The sequence below is a fragment of the Balaenoptera borealis genome, assembly GCF_965194805.1.
Source record: "Balaenoptera borealis genome assembly, chromosome: 18".
NCBI classification, from domain to species: Eukaryota; Metazoa; Chordata; class Mammalia; order Artiodactyla; family Balaenopteridae; genus Balaenoptera; species Balaenoptera borealis.
This window is the reverse complement of record NC_138877.1, coordinates 11,353,220-11,379,411: the sequence shown is the minus strand read 5'-3', so window position 1 is coordinate 11,379,411 and position 26,192 is coordinate 11,353,220. Positions and strand designations below refer to the sequence as shown.

The 26,192-nt window shown below is 38.0% G+C and overlaps 1 protein-coding gene across 1 annotated transcript in view; it reads right to left on the bottom strand.

Annotated features, from left to right (window-relative positions):
- Positions 1–1,369: 1,369 nt before the first annotated feature.
- RFC3 (replication factor C subunit 3) overlaps positions 1,370–26,192 on the bottom strand; it is a 161,577-nt gene continuing 136,754 nt past the window's right edge. The window contains exon 12 of the transcript XR_014236945.1: positions 1,370–1,560. The gene's annotated coding sequence lies outside the window, so the exon portion shown is untranslated. The remainder of the gene's footprint in view (positions 1,561–26,192) is intronic.

The following is a 26,192-nucleotide window of genomic DNA, read 5'->3' as shown; positions in this document are numbered from 1 at the left end:
AAGGCCTTGCTATAGGGCACTCTTTAAAAACAAGTACGTAGTAAAGGTACCTTCCCTCATATCTAGTGACTATGCCTCTCTCTGTTTCTTCTTTTCTAGGGTTCAATGTGTGGACCAGAACCCAATGTGTAGATTCAACACTCTCTGATGCTGAAGGAGAATTTGTCACAAGGCAGCTCTAACTCTGACTTCATCCTAATTGTATTAAATTACTAAAGTTGATTTATCTTAGCAGGTGGTCTCTTGAGAGAGATGAAATAGACCAAATAATATAGACTGAAGCTCCAAATGCTGTATTAGATGTAATTTCCCTTAGTTCCTATGCACCTCCACTCCACTTCCAAATAGTTCAACAGAATTGAAGCAGAAGTCTGAAACAGCTGTTACACTTTAGTTTCTCAACTTAATTTTAGATGCCCCAGCCAAGTCACCATTAAGCAGTAGGAATAACGTTGTGCCCGGTGATGACATGTTTTGTTTATTTATTTTGATATTATGTTTACTATAAAATGAATCTATGCACATGAAGAAATGAAAACAATATAGAAAAGTGTGAAGTAGAAAGTGAGCACTTTCTATAATCCCATGTGGTTCCCCATCTCCCCAAACTCGACTACACATGCACAATGAATTTGGAGGCTGACTTCTGGATGGAGCAGGTGACATTGAATTGAGTGAATTCCATTCTTCTGGAAGACAATTTCACCACTCACAACACTCAGCGTTGTGACATTTGTCGGAAGATAGTTCTAATGGAAAGTCAATTCTGATCTTTGTATTGGCTGTGGCCTCCTTGAGGGGCTTGGACAGCCACTCTATAACTGCCATACAATCACTTGCAAATGTGCCCCTTATTTCTGTTGAAGTCAAATTTAATACCGTGTAGAAAATACCAAAGTATTTTGATTGCCATATATAAGTGGAAAAGATCTTTCTAATTCCTAAATTTCTGAACAGTTTTTTTGAGAATTGCCACCAAAAATAATAGCAATGACTTTTTCAACCCACAGGATATTCCTCAATTCACTGAAACAATAAACCAAACAGGCTCCATGTCCTTTAGAGGTGCCCAGCACATAACTGAGGTATTAAAATAAACTGCTTCAATTCTGTATTTATTATACACACAATACATACAAAGAAATTTCTGCAATAGTCTTTTTATGGATTTTTCTATCTCTCTTTCCCCACTTGGCCACACTGGTTGACTCCATCCTACTCACGCAATATTTCCCTAAAGCAAAACGGTAAAGATGGAAAAGTTTCTACTGAAAAACTGTCTTTGGCTTGAGTGATCATTGGTTTTGTGAGTGATAGGGATCACTCACACAGAAAAGTCCAAATGCTTTTTATCCAGGGTTCTCCTTACCGTGATCCGGTGTACCTTTCCAGACTCTTCTCCCCCGATCACCTCCAGGCTATGGGCTCCTAAGCACAAGTTGGATTGCTTCTACAGAATTATTCCAGCATCCTTGCCTCCATGTCTGGACTATGGCAACTTATTCTAACCACCTGAAATGCTTTTCGCCAATTCTTCTGTATCTGAGGTTTCATATTTATCTGTATGAGAAATAAAAATGTTTTTCAAAACAGCAATGAAAACAAAATGACTGTAGCCACTCCTGCTGTGAATGTTGGTGTGGCGGAGATGAGTGGCTATTGGTAGCATTGACAATGTCCATATTCAAAGAAGACAGTCCTACCAAAGCACTTGAGCTGATCAAGATTAAGGAAACACTGCCTTATCAAGGCTTTGTGCTGCTTAAACAGGCACAAATAGTTCTAGAAGAGAAACCTCTGATATAGTAAAGTACTGTATTGTCCGTGTGTACCTAAAGTCACTTGGAATTTGGTTTAGGAAGGGGCTATAGACAATTGTTCAACGTAATACCCTGGGAGCCTTTTGTTGTCTTTTGAGAGACAGCCAAGGTGCAGCACAGAGAGGAGCTTCATGAGATAACCAGGGGATGAAGTAGAAATATTCTCCATGAGAAAGACCTGGTCACAGAGCACAGCTGAAGGCCTTTTAATTATAGGGCTTTCCCTCCAACTTCCAAGCATTTTGGCAAAGTTTACTTAACCCCCCAGCCTTGTGTCTGTGGAAATTCAGGGAGGAGAGGAGAATAGAGGGGTGGGGGGTGCCCAGCAGGTCAACACGGTGTGAAAAGGAAAGCACATCCTAGAGGTGGGGCGCTCACAGAGATGGAGGACTCAGCAGCAGTGGAGACTCAAAGCCAGGGTGGCTGGGAGGAAATTAAGACCCCATGAATCCCTGGAGTTCATGGACATGATGCTAGGTTCCCCCAACATATGTTATGGATATAAACCAGTTTGAGTTCAATCTTAAAGGGTACAATAACCCCAGGAAGCTAAGGGACTTAGGTAATATATGAGAAGGTGATATGTAAGCGAAATATCCATTCATGAAAGCCCAAATGAAATGCCATATTACCAACCAAGTAAGTAAAAATTAAGAGAAGATGGAAGAAAACAGGAGAGCAGCACTAAGGAACCGCAGAGCTGGAACAAGAAGAGGGGGCAGGTGGTAGACAGTTGTTTTCAGCCTTCCCTGTCACTGCAACCTCGTGAAGCAATGCCTGTCAATCACTTCCCTCACAAGCCCTGCCCGTGGCTTCCCCCCATTGCTTCTGTATCCCCACACATCAGAAACATCCCCAGAAGAGAGAGATAGTCCTTGCTGTAAAGAAGAGGGCTTGGGAGAAGGAAGGAGTACAGAGATGTAAAAAGACTCATATTGAGGTTGCCCAAATGTATTTTCTTAGTGTTGCGCTGTTTGAAGTAAAGCTCAAAAGGTCTACCCACATTTGTTAAAAGAGAACTTTTGAACTGTTGGGCTTTATAATAATGATATTCCATCCATATTTTTCTCTATATAAAGAGGATATTAAATATGTATTAGACACAGGTGACTCAGAAGTCTTAGCTGTGATTATTCTGTGAAGAGTACAGCTCAGTTTTTCTAATCAAAATGGAATTTTAGCATATCTTTGGAATTCTTGAAATTTACAGTATTGAAAATTTTCCTAAGTGTTTCTCTGTTAATTTGTTATAGAATATACATTAGAGCCGAAATTTCATTTGATTATGTATTTGTTTATAACTTAAAGCAATAGGATGAGGGAGAATAATAGAAACCTAGAATCATGGAGTTAGAAGGGACCACAGAGTTTGCCAAACCTTATGTTTTACAGAAAAGGATATGAAATCAAAGCCCGAGTGCAGAGAATTAGATTTTACTATTCTCGTTCTATTAATATTGGGTTTAACTAAAAGTAACAATCTCTCTAATAGAAGCTGTAAATTCAGGACCTACTCAGTGCTTATACGGTGGTGATTCATAATGATGATGAGGATGGGGATGACTTCATTATTAGCCCAGCTCTTCAACCCTCCTTGAATTCGTACCCTTTACCATGTGACCGTTAATCTTCTCCCAGGAAAAGGGTGGACTGTATTTCCCTGCCCCTTGGCTTTGAGTTTAGCTGAGTGATGGGCTTTGTCCAATAGACTGAAGTGTAAGTGACAGTGTGAGAGCCAGATCTGATCCAGTACCTTAAGAGGCCTGTGGGTTTCTGCTCGCTGTCTTGAGCCACACACATCATAATGAGAAGAACATTTCTTGCCTAAACCACTGGTTCAAGGAGGATGAGAAACACATGGAGCAGAGCCATCCCACCCCAGCCCACAGATGTACAGTAAGAAGCAGAGCTGTCCAGCAGCCTCAGTCTGAAGCAGAACCATCCAGCCAAGCCAAGCCTGGATCAGCCACCTCCCTGCCAACCTACAGATGCGTAAGCAGTAATAAATGACCTTTGTTTTAAGCAACTGAATTTTTAAATACCAAATGGCTTATTTTCACATTATCATATACATTCTAGGCTGAATTTTACCCCAAATCAGTTAAAGTATGCCATGTTGTGCAACTCCCTTGCTCAAAGGAAATGTTCCAGAAGCTCTGGATTGCCTGAAAATAAATTTAAGTTCTTACCCTTGCTATGATTCTTTGCAGATTAGCCTCCCACAGTTTCCGACATGTTGCCTAGCTTCAGCTGGACTACTGTAATTTGTATGTGTGCTTAGAATATGGGCTTTGGAGTTATGAATATGGATTCAAATCTTGGGTCTGCCCATTTATTTGTTATTTGACTTGGGGCAAGTTTCTTTACATTAATCCCTGAGTCTCAGTTTATTTATCTGTATAATGGAGCCAACTATACCTACATCATTCGGTTATTATGGAGAGTCAGTTATGTGGTACATGGAAAGAACCTGCCATAGTGCTTGGCTTTTGGCAGGCTTGAGGGTAGGGAAGGAATATCTGCTCTCTTTTTCTTTTGTTTCTACTCCTACCTGTTAAGGACAATAGCCAAAATCTCTGCTTTCCATCTAGAAGAACATTTAAGGTAAAACACAGCATCTCTGATGCCCATACACCTCACAAAAGAAAGGACAGTGGTGAATTTTGTTAGAAATTGGCATCCATTGAACTATCTTTTTTGGTGATCATGCTGCTGGTGCCAAAAGCCAGGGAAGATTCCATGTTTCCTTTTTCAGTTTCTGCATTTTGTCAAACATAAACTACCTCTTCACTTGAGGTAACTACTCCACTTTATTTTCTGTCTCCAAATGGATGTTTACAGCAATCTTGAGGTTCTCATTTATCTAGCTGGTTGGGTATGGAGGTTTTGAGTCTGTATTTCAGGCCCAGTGCGATCTCTGTGGGTATTAGTGTCAAGATTCAGAGTAGAGGGTATGAAGCCTGTTTTCAGTCTTGACTCTGAGACATGGTGTCCAATCCAACCTCCCATTCCATCAGCAATCTCCTTTATGTATGTGCTCCATTGGTCGGTACCCAGAGGAGAAGAGGGGTTCCTTTTCCTCTTCTTTGCATCTCTCTACATTCAGCCTGCTCTTCAAAAGCTAGTTCTAATCTTGCTCTGTGATCCCCCCACAGTGAAAGGAAACTCCACTACCTCCAAACTGCAGTAAAGCTGATCTATCTATACAGCTCGTGGGGCTTTTGTATAATTCGCTACTTTCTATGTGTTTACATAAAATTGCCTCTTTCAGTTTATTCAGTCTTTATATTACTCTTCTGTTTATCTCCTTCAAGGCTAACCTGATGCCTTGCTCAGGTAGATGTTCAAAAAGCATTTACCTTATATATAAATGATCTATTCTTATGTATTCATGCCTTCTGTCCCATCCCAAAGCAGGCTATGTTGACAAATTTATGTGACACTTGACTTTGGGGATTTTACACTTTGACCAATAATATTGGTTTGTTGTTTTAACATATATTAGAACTATAATTGCTCATCTATTGCACAACTTCCTATGTCTGCTGCTGCCTTTCCTCCTTGCATACTTCTCTTCTATTTCCCCTTCAAGTCCCCCTCTCCCACCTCCTACCACCACCATACAGGCAATATATATTCAGAACTTAGGCTAAAAATGGTTCTCTGATCTCACCTCTCTTTATCTTCCCTAAACTGCCTGGTCTTTAAAGCAATTTTTTTAAATTGTTGATTTATTTAATTCCTTTGAGCCTATAGATTGACCCTCCGGTTCTATTTACCTTATTTCTTCTACTGCACTTTCCTTAAGTTGAAAATAATTAGGCCTCTGATTTTTGTTTGCTTGTGTACAAAACAACAGAAAAGTTGCCAGCTCCTAACATTTTACAAATAGAATTAATAGAAAAACAGCCACTGCAGGTTGGCAGCCTGGTGAATGTAATGCTAGGTGAATGTTGACTGAGTTGGATTTTGGATCGAATAGGGTTAAAATAGGCAGTGGTTCTTTTTCAAAAAAAAAAAAAGACATGGAAATTGAAAGACTAAACTTTAGGGTCTCAGAATTGGAAATGCCCTCTTCCTGACTCTGTCAGGAAGCTCATATTGATACAAGCACCAAAAAATGAAAATCTCTGTCAAATGTGGTACTTGATCTTGTAGACTAGCTTGTGCTTGACCTGAAGTGGTCAGTGGAGCATGGTACTGTAAGTGGAGGACAGAGAGAGCGACTGTTTACCCAAAACCTGAAACAAAGGCTGTGTTTGGAAAATACAGGATAAAAAAATATCGCCATGGTAACAAATTACTTTTATACTCACATAAAGCAAAAATAGATCTCTCTCTCTCTTCCTCTCTGAAAAGCACATATTTTAAAGTACATGGAAGATTAAAGGTGATATGCAGAAACAGCTACATGAATATATTTTCATTTTTCTTCATTTGGTTTATACTAATGTCAGTATAAATCTGAAAGGCAGAAATAATTTTGAACTGGAAGCATCTTAGTTCCAGAGGGCAGGAGCAACTTAGAAGAGAAATGTATAATTCAGTCAAAAACTCTATTTTGACTGCAATATAATGATGGCAGAATTGAACTTATCAAAACAAAATGTTCCTGGCATCAGTCACCAAGGAAAATATCGTTTCTCCATGTATGTTTTTCCTTGTATTTGAAAAGTCCAAAAATGTTTTACTCTTCCCTTTGGCTTACAAAGTAGAATTCTTCAGTTTAACTTACATGAAAGATAAATGATATTTTCAGGAGTCCTTAGATCTTTCTTTAAAATTCCAAGAGATGCTGCTCCATGTGGGAAATGCTGTAGAACACTGGTGTGGGGACCGGAGAGAAAGGAGGAGGATACAATCCAGTTTCTCCAGCAGAGTTCTTGGAAGTAGAGTCCTAATAAGAACCCCCCATCACTACCACTCACCTCCCAGGTCAGAGCTCTCTACTGGCTTACCTGGGCATCATTGACCTGTCCTATGAGACATGAAAGTTAAGTAATAAAAAGTAGATATTTTGGCTTGATAAATTTTCTGTCACCAGTTTTATTTCCCTTGGAAGATTGTTTTCAACACTTAACAATAATCTTTATTTCCTTAGTGAAATCTAAGGAAGATCCCCTATACGGTTCTTTCCAAAGCCAGCAAACTATTTGATGGACCATATGAAACTTCCATTTTATGCAGATCAAAAACAGCCAAATATTAGCAATTTCATAGGGTTTAACCTAGAATATATTTTATCTGTTCTAATGGTCATAGGACTTCCCTCTAAAGCACTAAAACTGTTGATAATTTTCTTCAAATCCATCACAACTTTTTTTTTTTTTTGCTTTCATAGATAAGAGGTGAAAGGCCTTCATGCTTAGTGATGGGTTGTATTTCTACACGTCTGACTCAATAAGCCCAAACCTGAACTTATCATCACCACCAACAACCCAGCCAGCCTATTTCTCTATTTCAGCAGTTGGCTCTCTCACACACCTAATCAGAAGTCTGGGAGGAATCCTCAATGTCTCTCTCCTTCAGTTCTAAGTATCAATATTTATAGGCACTGAGTTTCATCAATTGAAATTTTTCATCCTCAAACTCAGTGATGCTTACTGATCACTACTGTAGTTCAGGATCTTAACACACCTGCATTTGTGCAATAGTCACATGAATAGTATCCCTATTTGCATCTCCTCATTCAAAGTCAAGTTCCACTGCTGCCAGAGTAGATTTTCCAATATTACAAATCTAAAATATCCTTCTCCTTGTCAAAAACCTCATAGTTCCCCATTGCCTAGGGATAAACTCAAAATTCCTAAATTGTAGCCACCTTGAACTACCAGGTCCTTTTATGCTTGTTTTCATTTGTTTATCTGGCTGCTGTTCCTTGAATAGCCAACCCTACCCCACCCCACTGTTGTCCAGCTTGGAAACCCCTATCAGCATTTAGGGCCAAACTCAGAGGCCAGGGAAAGCTCCTTCATTTATTCTATTTAATGTCCTGACATTCAGGAAAAGAATCTCTCTCTTCTGCCTGAGCCCTCTGTCCATACCCAACATACATCATAAATAGTATGGTTACTTGTATAATCAACTCCACCCTGGTCCACAGATTGTGAGTTTCTTGAGTATACATAGTTTTAGTCAACTTTCTTTTCCAAAAATCCAGCCTAGGTCTTCACCATTACTCATTATTGAAATGCATCAAATGAATCACTGCATATACCTTCCAAACACTCTAATCACTTGGAAATAAGAATTTGGTTTATTTACAAGTTCACTTATTACCTAAGAGTATAGTATCTTTCATTTTTTTTATTTTTGGGGATATTAGTTCTTCCTTTTAATATTGTTTTACATGTGGACTAGACTCCACTCTCAAACACCTGTTGTTATTGTTGTGTTTGGTTTTGGTTTTGGTTCCTTATTCTCAATTCTGAGCAAGAATCCCTTGAAGCCATGTGCACTCAAACTGCCTCTGAAGATCTCATATGCCTACATCCATTTTCATGTTACTGCCATAATCTTTCATTAATCCAGATTTCCTGGGTAATGTAGAAGATGCTATTGATTTGATGCTCCCCTCCACATCGTACTGACTGACCTCTAAGTTCATTTTGTTGGGTTGGACAGTATCTCACCTGCTGACAACCAACTGCCCAGCTCACGCACCCACATCCTTCTGTTTCTCTGCCGGTGGGCTTTCCCAGCTCTATAGAAGTTTGAACGCAAACCAGGACCAAAGTGGTTGCAACATGCTATATATTTTATGCCCCCGGGGGCAATTTTCAGACAATGATAGACAGGACTGGGTGGATAAATACCCCAGCTTCCCAATCCATCAGGGGGACAACTCTGAGGCGTATCTACCCCATTCCTCAGGGTTCCCCAGTGGAATAGCGCCTCAGGTGCCCACAGAGGTAACACACTAAGTAACAACTTTTAGTGGTGCTCCTTCCTTCTCAATTTCTCTTTCCTTTCTGTTTTCCATTTCCTTTCCTGTGCTTCCTTTGACCACTTCCTAAATAAATGACTCACACCAAGTCCTTGTCTTAGAATTGCTTTGGGGGAAACTAAAATTAAGGTGGGGAATATTTTGGGGACGTAGTGTCCAGGCAGTTCAGAACATCAATAAAACCAGGGCGTGTAATAACAAAGTCACAACATTTTAGAACAAATAGCGCCATAAAGATCATGTTGTCTTGCTTACTCTCTCTCGCTCTATTCCCTCTGATCCCCCTGGCTATCCTGCTTTATGCCTGCACAATTTTTTGTTCCCTTATCACTTGGCATAAGTGAAATGGTGAATTTTTCCAAAGTAACTAAATATACAGGCAAAAGAAAAATGCAAACCAAATATAAGACGTCATAGAAGCACAACACTTGACAAAGGTAATTTATGAGTTTACTAGAGGTGCTGTAACAGTATCACACACTGGGTGGCTTAAACAAGAAAAATGTCTCACAGTTCTGGAGGCTGGGAGTCTGAGGTCTAGGTGTTGGCAGAGTTGCTTTCTTCTGAGGGCTATGAGGGAAAATGTGTTCCAGGCCTCTCTGTTTGGCTTGTAGATGGCCCTCTTCTCCCTGTCTCTTTACATTGTCTTTCCTCTATGTGTGCCTGTCTGTATCCCAATTTCCCTTTTCATAAGGACTCCAGTCATATTGAATTAGAGCCCACCTTAGTGACCTCATTTTAAATTGATAACTCTGTAATGACCCTATCTCAAAATTAGGTCACCTTCTGAGGTACTGGGAGTTTGGACTCCTGCATATCTTTTTTGAGGGGACACAATTCAATCATACTGGTTGACAACACAGATCCCTTGTGAAACTGAACTGGGAGGCTGCCTCTACTTTACTTATACAAATACGGACATCCAGAGCCAAGTTCCCTTCTTCATTTCAGCCCAATCCAGTTTACTAAAGGGCTAATCCTACACCTGAGGTAAAGATCAAGCAGTTGGCTGCTGCTGTTAGATTTACAAGGGTTGTAAAGTTTAGTCTTTTTACAGCAGGTTGAACATTCTAAGAAAATGTTCAAATTCTTATGATTTGAGCATTATTTTTCATGTAAATAAAATGTAGTTCTAATTAATGTATACTATGAAATACAATATCCTCCTTTGATAAACATGCTTGCATACCACTGTACAAACTGTACAAGGTTTGAATGGACACCTTTACATATATAGTTTGTTTTTGCACATTTGTAAATGTTTTTTCTGAGATGCTCAGAATTAAAACCATTCGGTTAGAAGTGTATGTCATTCAGAAGGCCCAGATTTCTTTCCAAAAAAGCTGTACCAGTTTTTCTTTTAAGAGCAACGTGTGAGTGAATTGTTCTCCTACATTCTCATTAACAACAGATATTATCAGTTTCTTAGTCTAACTTTTGCAAATTTGATGAAAAATTGATATTTTACCTCTATTTTAATTTTCATTCCTGTAATTAAAGGGAGTAGGATGAGCCTATTTCATTTATTGTCATTTCTCCCGTCAGCTGCCTGGTTATAACATTTGCTCATTTTATGATAAGTCTTTGGACATTTTCTTATGTATTTGTAAGAGCTTATTAGATATATATTTGTGAGTTAATTCTTAGCTTGTTTTTCATTTACATTAATCTATTTATTGAATATATTTTTATGTGTAGTATGAGTTAGGAATCAATTTTTTCCCCCAAGCGGAGAGATAATTGTCCCCAAACTATCTTTTGTTTACTGATTTGATCAAAAACATATAATTTTAATGTCAAAATTCTCTATCTTTTCAATTGATTTTCTCTTCCTACACAAATCAAACTACTTATATCAATTATTAATGCTTTAAAATGTTCTTGCTATCTGGTAGAAAAAATTCTTACTATTTGTCCTTGTCTGTTTAGAACCAGCTTATTAAATTCCATTTGTGTTTTGACTAGAATTGCTTTCTATGTATAGATTAACTTGTTCAAAAGAATTCTTTCCCCCATTGAATTTTCTTCTCAAAATCCAACTGACCATAAAGTGTTGATTTATTTCTGTATTCTGTTATCATACTGTCCTGGTAACTGTAGCTTTATAATAGTTTGAAATCTGATAGCATAAGACTTCCAACTTTGTACTTCTTTTTCAGGAATGCTTTAATTCTTCTAGGTAATTTGCATTTCCATGTAAATTTTAGAACCAGCTTTTTTTTTTTTTTTTTAAACATCTTTATTGAAGTATAATTGCCTTACAATGGTGTGTTAGCTTCTGCTTTATAACAAAGTGAATCAGTTATACATATACAATATGTTCCCATATCTCTTCCCTCTTGCATCTCCCTCCCTCCCACCCTCCCCATCCCACCCCTCTAGGTGGTCACAAAGCACCGAGCTGATCTCCCTGTGCTATGCGGCTGCTTCCCACTAGCTATCTATTTTACATTTGGCAGTGTATATATGTCCATGACACTCTCTTACCCTGTCACATCTCACCCCACCCCCTCCCCATATCCTCAAGTCCATTCTCTAGTAGGTCTGTGTCTTTATTCCCGTCTTGCCACTAGGTTCTTCATGGCCTTTTTTTTTTTTTTCCTTAGATTCCGTATATATGTGTTAGCATACTGTATTTGTTTTTCTCTTTCTGACTTACTTCACTCTGTATGACAGACTCTAACTCCATCCACCTCATTACAAATACCTCCATTTCATTTCTTTTTATGGCTGAGTAATATTCCATTGTATATATGTGCCACATCTTCTTTATCCATTCATCTGTCGATGGACATTTAGGTTGCTTCCATGTCCTGGCTATTGTAAATAGAGCTGCAATGAACATTTTGGTACATGACTCTTTTTGAACTATGGTTTTCTCAGGGTATATGCCCAGTAGTGGGATTGCTGGGTCGTATGGTAGTTCTATTTGTAGTTTTTTAAGGAACCTCCATACTGTTCTCCATAGTGGCTGTATCAATTTACATTCCCACCAACAGTGCAAGAGTGTTCCCTTTTCTCCACACCCTCTCCAGCATTTATTGTTTCTAGATTTTTTGATGATGGCCATTCTGACCGGTGTGAGATGATACCTCATTGTAGTTTTGATTTGCATTTCTCTAATGATTAATGATGTTGAGCATTCTTTCATGTGTCTGTTGGCAATCTGTATATCTTCTTTGGAGGAATGTCTATTTAGGTCTTCTGCCCATTTTTGGATTGGGTTGTTTGTTTTTTTGTTATTGAGCTGCATGAGCTCCTTGTAAATCTTGGAGATTAATCCTTTGTCAGTTGCTTCATTTGCAAATATTTTCTCCCATTCTGAGGGTTGTCTTTTGGTCTTGTTTATGGTTTCCTTTCCTGTGCAAAAGCTTTTAAGTTTCATTAGGTCCCATTTGTTTATTTTTGTTTTTATTTCCATTTCTCTAGGAGCTGGGTCAAAAAGGATCTTGCTGTGATTTATGTCATAGAGTGTTCTGCCTATGTTTTCCTCTAAGAGTTTGATAGTGTCTTCTCCCAGATTTTGACCTCTTTCCACCTTTCATTACTCCCAGACAGCTGCTGTTTGTTGGCCTGTTCTGAACCTGGGCCCTTTATCCTTGTACAGCTTTAATACAGAGGGCAAAATCACCCTTTTCCTTTGCCTCTACTTATACAATTTGATTAAAATTCTGGAAATTGGCTAAGAAATTATATTAATGACCACCTATAATATCAACCTCTCTATTGGTTGCAGTGTGAATTTATTTCTTTTTCCTTTCACTATTATTGGTTTGCTGACTGAATAAAAACTCTCTCGTTGAAAATGATTCCCTATAGAAAAAGAAAATCAAGACTTGCTGCAGTAGCTAAGTAGAGGTGATAAAACGTATCACATGTGATATGTTTTAAAGGAATAAGGTGCCCATTTGTGTCATCCAATCAGCAAAGATTTTTAAATGCTGACTATATATCAGGCACTGAGCTAAGTAATTAGACTATAAAGCCAAATAAGATACCTTCCTGACCTCAAGTCTAATGAAGGTTGAAATAAGTGCATGGGTGATTTTATTTTACCTTGGTAAAAGCTATGATAGAGGTATGCAGAAAATGCTATGGTATTATAGAGCAGGGATAAATAAATAAGATGTGGATGGTTAAGAAAGGCTTGGTGAGGAAGAATGGAAGAACAGAAGAATCTCAGACAGAAAGAGAATGTCTCAAAAGCCCAGGGGGGTGGTGGAGTCTTGATAGATGCAGCATGTAGAAATGTGGTGATAATTGTATGTACTAAGATAGAAGCATGACTTTACTCTAAAACCTCCTACTGAAGGAGGTTAAGCATAAAATGATTTATATTTTTAAAAATTCCATTCGTATCAGAGAAAGATGGATTGACGGGAGACTAGACTGGAAACAGAGAGGCTAGTTAAAAGATCTAGGCAAGAATAGTAAGAGTTTATACGACAGCTCTGGTGACTTTAATGGGAAATGGAGAAGCAGGAACAGAAAAAGAGATGTCATAGGAAGTTTACAGGATTAGGCTAATTAATTCTAAAAAAACAGAACTGCCATATGATGCAGCAATTCCACTCCTGGATGTATATATCCGAAGAAAACAAAAACACTAATTCAAAGACATACATGCACCCCGATGTTCATAGCAGCATTATTTACAACAGCCAAGACATGGAAGCAACCTACATGTCCATCAACAGATGATGACTAAAGAAGATGTGGTATGTATATGCAATGGAATATTACTCAGCCATAAAAAGAATGAAATTCTGCCTTTTGAGACAACATGGATGGATCTATAGAGTATTATGCTTAGTGAAATAAGTCAAAGACAAATACTGTGTGTTATCATTTATATGTGGAATCTAAAAAAAATAAAACGAATGTATGTAACTAAACAGAATCAGACTCACAGATACAGAGAACAAATTAGTGGTTACCAGTGGGGAGAGGGGAGGGGGAAGGGCAAGACAGGGGTATGGGATTAAGAGATACAATACAAACTACTATGCTTTGTATCTACTATGAAAAACAAGAATATACTGTACAGCACAGGGAAATATAGGCATTATTTTGTAATAACTTTAAATGGAGTATAATCTATAAAAAATTGAATCACTATGTTGTACACCTGAAACTAATATAATATTGTAAATCAATTATACTTCAATGAAAAAATATCACATCGAATGCAAACAAAAAAATAAAAAATAAAATAAAATACTCCTAAGTTTCTGGTTTGGGCAACTGAGTTAATGATGGTTCCATTTGCTAAAGTGGGGAATATGATAATAGGTTGAGAATTGGGGTGGGAGTGATGTGTTCAGCTTTAGACACGATGAATTTGGAGTACCTATAAGACAGCTAAGTGAAAGAGTTCAGTTGACACTTGAATATAAGACTTGGAGTCCACTAGAGAAATCCTGACTGAAAATATAAGTTTCTGGAAGCATTCATACTATGCAATAGTTGAAGCCCCAGGGGTTAATTATGTCACCCAAAAGAGTGTGAAAAGTAGGAGGGTTAGAAAATTAGGTGGCCCTAGGGAGCTTCTACTGTTAAGGCATGATCCAGAGAAAGGGTAGCCCCAAAGACATGAGAGAAATCTAAGAAATAGTTATATCATGGAGATAGAGAGGGAAAGAATAATTCTCAAATAATACACAGTTCAAAAATCATATCTGACCTTCAAACAAAATGTGGACCCAGAGGACTACATGAATGCTACTTGAATGCTCAACTTACAGCATTCAGTGTTGCTGAAAAGAGTAAAGGATAGTGAAGAGAAGCAATGGATGAAAAATTAGAAATTGGAAAAACAGAAACAACATGTTAAATGAGAATATATGAAACCAACACAGTTGTTTATACTTGATCACTTGGAAAATCAGGCAAAAGCCTAAAATGTTTTTCATCTTAGAACTATGAGAGCTCTCTGAGGCTTTTTTGGTCCCTGTCCCTAGTCTTTCAGGGAGGTCAAGTGTTACCATATCTATTTAGAGATGTGCCAATTGAGGCTCACAGTGATTTGTATGATACTCAGATATGAAAAATAACCCCCCAAGACATTACACTGTGCTTTTTCCTATCCTTATCCCTTTCCTATCAGAAAAAAAAAAAAAATTGTTTACTATTAGTTAGTTTGGGAGTCTACGCTATCTTGTTTGTTAAATTTCATACCTCTTTCTTTTGTGATACAAATGTTAATTCTGAATTTAGGAGAATTTTGAATGAAAATAGTAATTTGTGACAAGGGTCATAAATGGATTGCCTGGTATATCAATTCTAGGCTACCTTAGAAACTAAGTTTTGTTATAGTAAAATAGCTTTCAAGGTTCTTCAAAAGAAAAAATCAACAGAAACCTCTTAAAGTTAAATAACAAGTAGGATTCAACACAGTATAAAAAAAGAGTATCCCAATATTCTATACAGTGATATTTTATTAATAAATATGTATTTTGTAACGTTTAATTTACAGGATGTATTTTTGCACTGTATTTTTTTTAAAGTCACTTAATGAAGTTGTTTCAATAAACATAGCCATTCAAACCTGGGGTTGTGTTAGCAAGTTGAAGATGAGTCTGCACCTAATGTCTGTCGTGGCTTTTGCTTATTCAGCTTAGAGAATGTCCATATTCACACAGATAAGTGGTAACAAATGGTACTTGTTCTTTTTTTTTTTTTTTTTAACCAAGTGGGGAAAGGGGGGTGGGATAAATTGGGAGATTGGGATTGACGTATATACACTACCATGTGTAAAATAGGTAACTAATGAGAACCTACTACAGAGCACAAGGAACTCTACTCAATGCTCTGTGGTACCTAAATGGGAAGGAAATCCAAAAAGGAGGGATATATGTATACATATAGCTGATTCACTTTGCTGTACAGCAGAAACTAACACACCACTGTAAAGCAACTAAACTCTAATAAAAATTAAAAGAAAAAAAGAACTCATAAAAATAAAGGTACTTGTTCTTTTAAAACAACTTACCTTGCATTATCACAATACCCTAGTTATACAGAGGTGGCCAGAGGTTTATCCTGAGGACAGCACAACAATGAATGAACTTAGGATCACAGGATAGCAAACTGGTTGGTTCCAGTGTTAAAATTTTCTATATGATACATTTTTAAATGCGTGTTGGTTTTATTCCTGATTAAAATATATTAAAAAATAAAATTTATAGTAAATTTCTGTCAGATCCCTGAAGTGCATAATCTTTTGTGGAAAATATGTTGATATTTCAACATCTAATAAACTTTGGTATAAAACAGTATCTTTCAAAGTAGAAATATTTATGAGATGCTTTTCATTTTTTCATAAACTTTTTATCATAGAATAGTTTTTAGATTTACACTCAAATTAGAAGGCTAATACACAGGGTTCTCACGTGCCCCACACACAATTCCCCCTATTATTAACATCTTACATTAGTATGGTACATACACTGCAATCAATGAACCAAGATTGATACACTATTATTAAAGTCTGTACTTTATTCAGACTTCCTCAGTTTTTTCCTAATGTCTTTTTTCTGTTCCAAGATCCCACCCAGAACACTACATTACATTTCATCATCATGTCTCCTTAGGCTTCTCTTGCTTGTGACAGTTTCTCAGACTTTCCTTGTTTCTGATGACCTTGACAGTTTTGAGGGGTATTGGTCAGGTATTTTGTAGAATGTAATTCAGTTGGGATTAGTCTAATGTTTTCCTCATTATTAGACTAGAATTACAGGTTTGGGGAAGAAAGACCACAGAGGTAAAGTGCCATTCTCATCACATCATACAGTCAACATGATTTATCCCTGTTGATGTTGACCTTGACCACCTGGCCAAGGTAGTGTTGGTCAGGTTTCTCCACTATAAAGTTACTCTGTTTCCTCCCTTTCCACACTGTCTTCTTTGGAAGGAAGCTGATGGGCAGCCCACACTTAAGGAATCAGGAATTATGTTCCATCTTGTTAAGGGCAAAATACCTATATAAATTATTTGGAATTATTCTGTGTAAGATATTTGTCTCTTCTCTCTCATTTATTTTATTCAATTATTTATGTATACCACTATGGATTTGTGGTATTTATTTTCTATTTTGTGTTATAACCCAATACTACTTCATTTTGTGGCTCAAATTGCTTTATAATTGACTATTGGGAGCTCTTTTAGTTGGTTCCGGTGTCCTTTGACATAGAGTTGACATTTTACTTTGGTCATATAATTGGAATCATACATGTAGACTTTTCAGACCAGCATCTTTCACTGAGCAATTATTCGTTTAAAATTCACCCATGGTTTTTCGTAGCTTGGAAGCTCATTCTTTTGTACTGCTGAATAGTTTCTCTTGTATGGATGCTTATCCATTTGCCTTTGAAGGACATCTTGGTTACTTCCAGTTCTGAGTGATTATGAATAAAGCTGCTATAAACATTCATATGCAGGTATTTAAGTTTTTAAATCAGTTGAGTAAATACCTAAGAGCATGATTGCTATGTTGTATGGCAAGACTATGTTTAGCTTTGTAAGAAACTGCCAAAATATGTTCGAAAGTGCCGGTACCATTTTGCATTCCCACCAGTAATGAATGAGAGTTCCTGTTGTTTTGCATCGTTGCCAACAATCAGTATTGTCATATTTTTGGATCTTAGCCATTCTAATAGGTGTGTAGTGATATCTCATTGTTGTTTTAATTTGCAATATCCTAATAACAAATGCATTTGAGCATTTTTTCTTATGTTGATTTGGCACCTGTATATCTTCTTTGGTGTGATGTCCAGATCTTTTTTCCCATTTTTAATTGGTCTGTGCCCTTTTCACTTTAAAATCCATATTCTAATTCAAGTATTTGGTATAGTTTTCCACCAAATGACACTGCATAGCTTTTCTTCATTCTTAAAATGTGGGGAATTGTTCTCACAATTGTTCAACCCAATTATTTGGGTTGGTCATTACTTTTTTATTTTGTGAGTTTAGCAAATACTGTCAGCTAAGAATCATTTATTTGGGACAAAAATAACAATTCAGTGACTATCATTTCATCCTGAAGAAGGGATAGAGATCAGAGAAGGGAATAAAGTTGTTTTTAGCAGCAGGGGAACAGCCCCGAGCCCCTTAGTTGTGACTGCTCATGGGAAGTGAGCCACAGGGAGGTCTGGCGCAGTGTCCACACACGACCTAAATGAGGTTGGAGAAGAGCAAGTGGGAAACACTATTCTTTCTTACACAACTTTTTGCCTTAAGTAAAGTAAATTAAAAAGGAAATCAAGAGTATTGTGTGCTCACTTATTTTCTAGGCACTTTCACGGCTTCCCCTGAATCAAAGTTTGAAGCTGGCTTTGCTGCCAGGGTAATTTCTGCAGCCAGGGTGCAAACTCAGCAGACCTTGAGCAAAGACCTCTCTGCACATGTTTTCAGCCTCTGCCCTCTTATTAGCCAGTACAGGTGGGACCCACTGCTGCTGGCAATCCTGTATCTCTGCCCCCCCCCAGAGCACACAGTGTGGGGGGCAGAATTAAATACAGATCTCAAATTCCAGGATTACTCTGCTGCACAGACACCCAGAGTTCTTCCACTGGGATGCAGCCTAAAAAGAGAGAGGCAGCAATTGGCTTTTACAGTCACTGGGTGGTATGCCCTAGGAGATGCACAGCTTAGGATCTCTCACTGAACTACCTAAATGCTTTTCCAGGCCTCATTCCTTGCTGGGTATACTTGATTATCCCCCTACACTCCTCCTCAGCTTTAGTTAGAAAAGTAGAGAAGTCAAGGCAATATTCAGTGGCTTCAACGAAGGCAAACCCACATCATTCCCATGACACACTGTGCTGTTTTTATCTGCTGACCTTTATTCATGTACTGTTCCCTCTGCCAGGAATGTTCTCTCTAGTGAGCTATCCAAATGACGCCCATTCTGGAAGCATCTGACCAAATCTCTCCTCCTTTAAGATGTCTTTCTTGGTTCCCAGTTCCATAGAGATTTCCAATTTTCTAAATTCTCGTATCACTTGCAGTTTAACCATTACTATGGTCTATGACATGCGTATGCACACACACACATACACACACACACACACACATTCTGCAATGTTTCTTTTGTGTTATCCCTACTTTTTTTATAAGACAGCAAGGAATTCATGGGCTTTTCAGGACAAAAAGAAATAACTTGTGCTATTTTCTATATTATCTTTCGAAGTTGAGATGGATTTTACTCCTAATAGGTGCTAAATGAATAATGTTAAGTTACTTGATTCCTAGTATCTAATATAGAAATAATCATTGCATTTCTTGTGCCCTTCTGCAATGTAGACCCCATAAAGCCTCTTCAACATTTTTCTATTTTATTATTCTTTTAGTATACCTTTATCAAGTACCTAATACTATATTGCTGAGTCATAGATGCTAGAGATAAAATTATATATAACATATGGTTCCTGCTCTCAGGAAGTTCACAATTTAGACTTACTGGGCCAAACTATGGCACTTGGTAGAACTAATACTGCCAGTTACATTCCCAGGGCACCAGTTTTATCATGTATCTTGCAGGTACAGAGTCTGGTGTCCATTTGGAGAAGCAATGCGGACAGATTATTTTTTGCAAACATCTGATAGACCCAAGCAGAAATGGAAAGTTTTCCTCCCCATCCACAAAAGATGAAAACACTGAGTAAAATATAACAAAAAATGCATAGCCAAACTTAATAGTAATAAAGGGAGATCTTCAGGTGCTAAAAATGAAAAAGTTACTCTAATCTTGGAGAGCTAGCATTGAAGCTAAATGTGTTTCTTAACTTTGAGGGCTGGATATGAATTTCAGATAGATTTCAATGCCTTCACGGGGCTGGAAGTAAAGGCTATGGGCTCTGAGCTACATGTGGAGCTGCAACTGGACTCTGTCCATAAACATGGGCCCCAGAAGGGTTGGTCCTATCAGGAAATACATTGAAAAATTTTTCACACCATCTTGAGGCTTATAAATTATAAAACCCTCAAAACATAATTCATGAAACAAATTGATGGTTAATTACTTTAAAACTTAAAATGGGGCTTCCCTGGTGGCGCAGTGGTTGAGAATCTGCCTGCTAATGCAGGGGACACGGGTTTGAGCCCTGGTCTGGGAAGATCCCACATGCCGCGGAGCAACTAGGCCCGTGAGCCCCAACTACTGAGCCTGCGCGTCTGGAGCCTGTGCCCCGCAACGGGAGGGGCCACGATAGTGAAAGGCCTGCGCACCGCGGTGAAGAGTGGCCCCCACTTGCCACAACTAGAGAAAGCCCTCACACGAAAACTAAGAGACCCAACACAGTCATAAATAAATAAATAAAATAAATAAATGAAGTATTAAAAAAAAATCCTTTAAAACTTAAAATGTTTGTATGATAGACTATATGACTTTCAACACCTAAAGTATTTATTATCTGGCCCTTTACAGAAAATGTTTGCTGATTCTTGCTATAGAACAACTGAAAATACTAAATGTTACAACGTGAATAGATTTCAAAGGTAATGTTGAATGAAAATTAATAGCTGCAGAATGATGTATACCATTTGTACCATTCCTATTAAATTGTAAAATAAGCAGAACAGTACTACAAGTTGGTTATGGGTACTTTTTGAATAATAATTTTATATAAATTCAAAGGTGAAATGTTTTCATCAACTTCATGATGGTGGCTCAAATTCTGAGGAATAAGATCACAAAGATGAGTTCAGCTGTACATGAGGATTTTTTCATATATCTATATATTAGTAAGTCCCCTACATACAAATGAGTTCTGTTCCGAGAGCACGTTCGTTAAGTCCAATTTTTTCCTAGGTCCAACAAAATTAGCCTAGGTACCCAACTAACACAATCGGCTATATAGTACTGTACTGTAATAGGTTTATAATACTTTTCACACAAATAATACATAAGAAAAACAAACAAAAAATAAAGAAAACATTTTTAGTCTTACAGTACATTACCTTGAAAAGTACAATAGTACCAGCTACATCACCACTGGTTTTACACTTGCTTCTGGACATCCTGGGTTTGAAATAGATACTGTACTTCTGTACTCTATACTGTACAGTGAAATACACAAAAGCACAACCACTTATAGAGGATGCACACATGTGACAATGTACGCCAGACAAGTGAACTAACTTACATGACTGGGCGTGCAAGTGCAAGTTCACGTCTTTGAAAGTTCGCAACTTGAAGGTTCGTATGTAGGGGACTTACTGTGTATGCATGCATATATATCAATACTCAGGCCCTCTCTATTTAAGTGCACAGTAGACTACTTTCAAATACTAGGACCAATATCTTTGCCTAAGGGCTTTCCTTGATTTCCTCTGAAACCACTCAACTCATGCATGTGACAGGCTGAAGTGTCAAGAAATCTCCCATCCCCTAGGACAGCCTTCCTTAATGGCTGAATGGAGTTGGTCTGTATGCACACAGTAGCACCAACCCTCAGGTGAGACAACTCTGAGGTGTGTGTCTTACACTGCTTCCTAGAGTCCCCAAGTGAGATTGTCAGTTGTGCACAATGATAATTTATTGGAAGCCAAGCCCACTACTGCCTCTTTCCCCTTTCCCCTACTGGTATTTCCTGGAATTATCTTCCAAATAAATTACTGCACCCCAAATTCTTGTCTCAGGATTTGGTTCTAAGAGAATTCAAACTAACAACCATTTATACTCACAAAGTGAGCTCACATATATTTTCTACAGTTGTTATATCTTTGTGAAGTAGGTTAGACAGGGCATTTTTTCCTATTTTACTGGGGGAAAAACTAAGACCCAGGGAAGTTTAATCTTCTACCACCACCACCAATAACAAGCAGAGTCCCTAGCTAGTAACAGAAAGAATTTGGGCTTAGAGATAAGTCTTCTGACTGCAAATTTGAACCTTTTTATGATGCTGTACCATTTGAAAACATCATTCTCAGACCTCCATTTCTACTGTGTAAATGGAAGTTATATTATGACAGCTCAAGTCTGTAACAAACGGTGCACTGTGATTTTATTGTAACTCCCTGGAAATGGTCACTCAGGTGTTATGACGGGGCTTTGTCCTATGCACATCAAAGAGGATTCTGGGATTTTCCTGAGTGCCAGTTGGTGAAAATGTTTATCTAGACTACTCTTCAGGAATCACTAGCAAGGGTGGAGAGCCTCCCAGTCTCTGTAGGAAAATGGCAGGTGAAACAGACCTTCTCACAGTACATTGTTTCTCACAGTTTCCAAGGTTCACCTTCAGAAAGGTGGCATGTCAAGCTTCATGAACTAATTGCTTCAGCTTTGAGGCGCTGCAGCTTGTTAAAATTCTCACTCCTTATTGATTCCCCATGGCTTTCAAGTAGGAAGGACACTTTTAATATAACACATGAGGAATCTGGATATGATATCATCAGGAGTCGAAGGCAATCAAAGTCCAGATTTCAAATCCCATTGCTGCCAAATGTTTACTTGTCAGATCTCATTTGTTGACAGTGTTCAAATGCGTGTAACTTCTTGCAAGGCAGACTTTTAGAATGTGAGGACATGACAGTAATGAAGAAAATTTGTACAGTGGGTGAACTGCAAGCCTGAATGTTCAAGCTTGACTTGGTAAAGTCAACACAATGCCAGCATTAGTATTCAGATGAAATTTCAGTTCCTATGAACAAGCTGGCATGCAGCCCAATTTGTCAAGATAAAATTTCAGGGCCTTGTTCTGTGTCTCTTCTCTCTAATAACCAGAGCTTCCAAGACAACATGAGAGGCAATTTTAAGGAAACTGATGACAATCCTCCTTGTGGAAAGGTTTGCACCAAATACAGTGGCAAAATGCTTAGAAATTGCTTTACAATTTACAAAGTGTCCTCTCTTAATTTTGCTGGTTTGGTCCTCACAATAGTTTTATGAATTTCGGGACATTTTTTGACAGTGTTGGATATTAATCCTTCTATTGATTATTAAGTAATTTATGCATAGAAAGCACTTAGAAAAACTTTGAATTATGACTAAAGACAAAGTAATTTAAGCTTTGGACAAACTGTGACTGTTCTTCATTTCTTCATTCTGTGAACTTACTCTGCGGTCAGATAGTTAAATTACCACCTTGTGCATAGGTCTTTGGCCACAATTGAAAAGATTAAATATGTGACTTTAGAGGTAAGGTACTGACCCTACACATTGGTTAGGAGGCATAACCAACTCAGAATTACCCTTCAAGTGTGGTAACAATTGTTATATGTTTATCCTATAATTTAAAATTTTTATGCCCATCATTATTACACTACTATAGAGTTTCTCAAAGCGTGTTCCAAAGAACTTGATTTCCTCAGAATGCCGATAGGTATGACTTGTCAGAAAAAAAAAAATTAAAAACTTTGTGGTCATATAAGTTTGAGAACTCCTTGTTGAAACAGTTTAGGAATCACTGGCTTAGACTAAGCTGATTTCTTAACATTAGGACACTGCAGAGCATTTAATATGCTAATGCATATTATACTTTTCAAAGGGGGTTATAAATAGTAGTGTTTCTGAAACTAACTTGCTCAGTAAGCTCTTTTTCATGGATCATCTCACAGGACTGGGACTCCACAGCATACAGGATTGGAAATTCTACTAATGTATTTGAAGGGAATGAAATTTTATTTGCTTCTCTTGAATTTATCTCACCACTGTGCCAATAAAATTGGTAACTTTAGCTCATTCTTAATGTCTTCTTCCTACAAAATTTTCCTGGAAAACAAATTTAATTGCATATTGGTTTATCAGAAAACTAAGGCCTTGTATCTTTGCTGTCACTGGAATTCATGTTAACACTGCAGGGTTACAGATTATCCAAAAGAAGGACTGAGAACTCAGAGTGGTCATTTCTGAATGTAATATTTTCCATTAAGTCCATTAAGTCCCTAAGCCTTTAATAAAAGCATAATAAATATGTCAGATATTTTACTCATGACAGACTAATGTGCGTAGAAAAAATATCTTTGTGAGAAAAATAGCAGACCAAAGATAAAGAAGAGAAAGCAACAACATTATTTTTATTACATGGTGGCATAGGTAAGCATATCTATTTATTGAATACATGACAACTAAGGACCAGAAGATGAGCTAGATGCAGGGATCCATGTGGGGATAAACTTTTCTGATCCCGATTCATGGAGCTTATTGTCTTCTGAGAAAGATACAAGTTAAACCGTGAGATGGGTGTTTTGAAGGAGAAGTAGAGGGTTTTGTGGATATGATAAGGGGGTGGACTTAACCATTCAGGGAAGGATTTTTTCAGGAAATGATATTCAGACCAGCTCTGAAGCCTGAGCTACAGGAAGAGCAGAAGTCAGCATAGTCCAAGCAAAATGGAAAGTATCAATATATGCAAACTTTCACATGCTAGAGAAAAGAGAGAAGTCAGGCCAATGACAGGCCACTCCGAGGAGGCCCTCAGAGTGTTTCACAGCTTCTTGATTCCTCCTTATGTGCCTGTGAGAGGCATTTATTATTCATCCAATTGTTTATCACAGACCTACTATGTACCAAAATCCATAGCAGATACAAAAGATACACTTCAATGTAATGTATACAATTCAATGTAATGTATACACTTCAATGTAATGTATACACTTCAGTGTAATGTATAGTCTGTTATGAATGAATGGAGAAAATGAGGCCAAGAGAAATAAATATTCAACACCACAAAAGAGCATCCAGATGATAAGAGATCATCATGAAATGAGGTCACTCCACTCGGTGTGTCAAACTGAGGCCGTAGGCCAAGAGCAGCGCCTGCAAAGCTCTGCCCAGGGATCTTAGGTAAAACACAGACTCTAGGATATCTGAAAATGGGTTGAGTACAAGCTGAGCAAAGCTGACTTTTAAATGCTGAAGGTAGTTTCTGTCTGGTAAGAGGTGGTGACTCCAGTACATGTTTAGAGACACTCTTCCCTCCTACAGGCTGGTAAATTAGTTAAATAAGGAGCCCATTAGACTGAGGAAGCTTTAATGCCATGACAGCCTTCGTAAGCAAACCAAAATCTAAGCCTGTAAATGCCTCAAGGTTATGAAACTGAAACGCAAAGGACAACGCATCACAGCCAACTAGGCTTTAAGCTGTAGCCAAACATATAATTTCCTTTCTCTGCTTCCGTACCTTACCTATATAAGTCTTTCCCAGAACTCCCGTCAGAGGAACGCTCCTAACCACTTCCTGTTTGGCACTGCCAGACTGAAATCAATTTTTGATTAAATAAACTCAACATTTTTAATAGGCCTCAGATTATCTTTTAACAATGGCAAACCCCCTTCATTGGCCTTTTAATTATATAGATGCAGTAATAATAATGTATAGACATTTTTCAATAGCTCTCTGAGGGATACACTAGTATTATCATCCCCACTTTACAGATGAGAATTGTAGAGAGGTTTATCAACTTGCCCAAGGTCATAGCAGGTCAAGGACTGGAACCCTGGTCTGCTAACTCTAGAGTCTGCTTGTTTTAGCTCCCTGTGGTTGCTGTGACAAATTACCACAAACTAGGTGGCTTAAAAGAACAAAATTTACCCTCTGAATTCTAGAGGCCAGAAATCCATACTCCAGGTGTCGGCAGGGCTGTGCTCAACCCAGAGGCTCTATGGGAGATTCTGTTCCTTGCCTCGTCCAGCTCTGGTGGCATTCGTTGGCTTGCGGTCACATCACTTTTGTCTCTGTCTTTGTGGTCACACTGCCTCCTCTTTTGTCTGTCTCTCTTCTGTGTGTCTCTTACAAGAATACTTGTCATTGGGTTTAGGGCCCACTGGTATAATCAAGGATGATCTTATCTCAAGATCACTAACTTAATCACATCTACAAAGGTCGTTTGTCCAAATAAGGTCACATTCACATGTTCTAGACAATAGGACATGAACATATCTTTTGGGGAGGCTACCGTTCAACCCACTACAATCCTCCTAAACAAAACATCACACTTTCCAAATAGTGATGTGGCCAAAGCAGCTAAAACTGCTTTGGGGTGAGAATGTAAAAGATTGTCTATCTGGAGGTAACCAGTTCAGGTAACATTTGGGGAAAATGTTTTTTCTCAGGAGGAGATGAGGAGAATGGGGAAGATGCTATGATGTTTATTTCCCTGGGAATTTCATCCATGGCCAGAAACTGGTGGGAATTTCTTCAAAATCCACACTGTGAAACTCTGAACAAAACCTGAATGGTTTAGGGGCTCAGGGCTCAAAATGAGGGGAGGGTTTGGGGAATGTGTCATTCCCCCACCTGAATGGAATCTGCATCCATCTGGCTCATAGAAGAACAACTCTTGCAAATCATATCTTTTTCATTATAATTTATAATTGATTATTGCTAAAAAAAAAATGTTCTAGATTTTAGAACATTATTTTGTATCTCTTCTACTTCTCATGAGTTCTCTAAGCATACAATCATCTCCTTCTGTGAAAACAATGA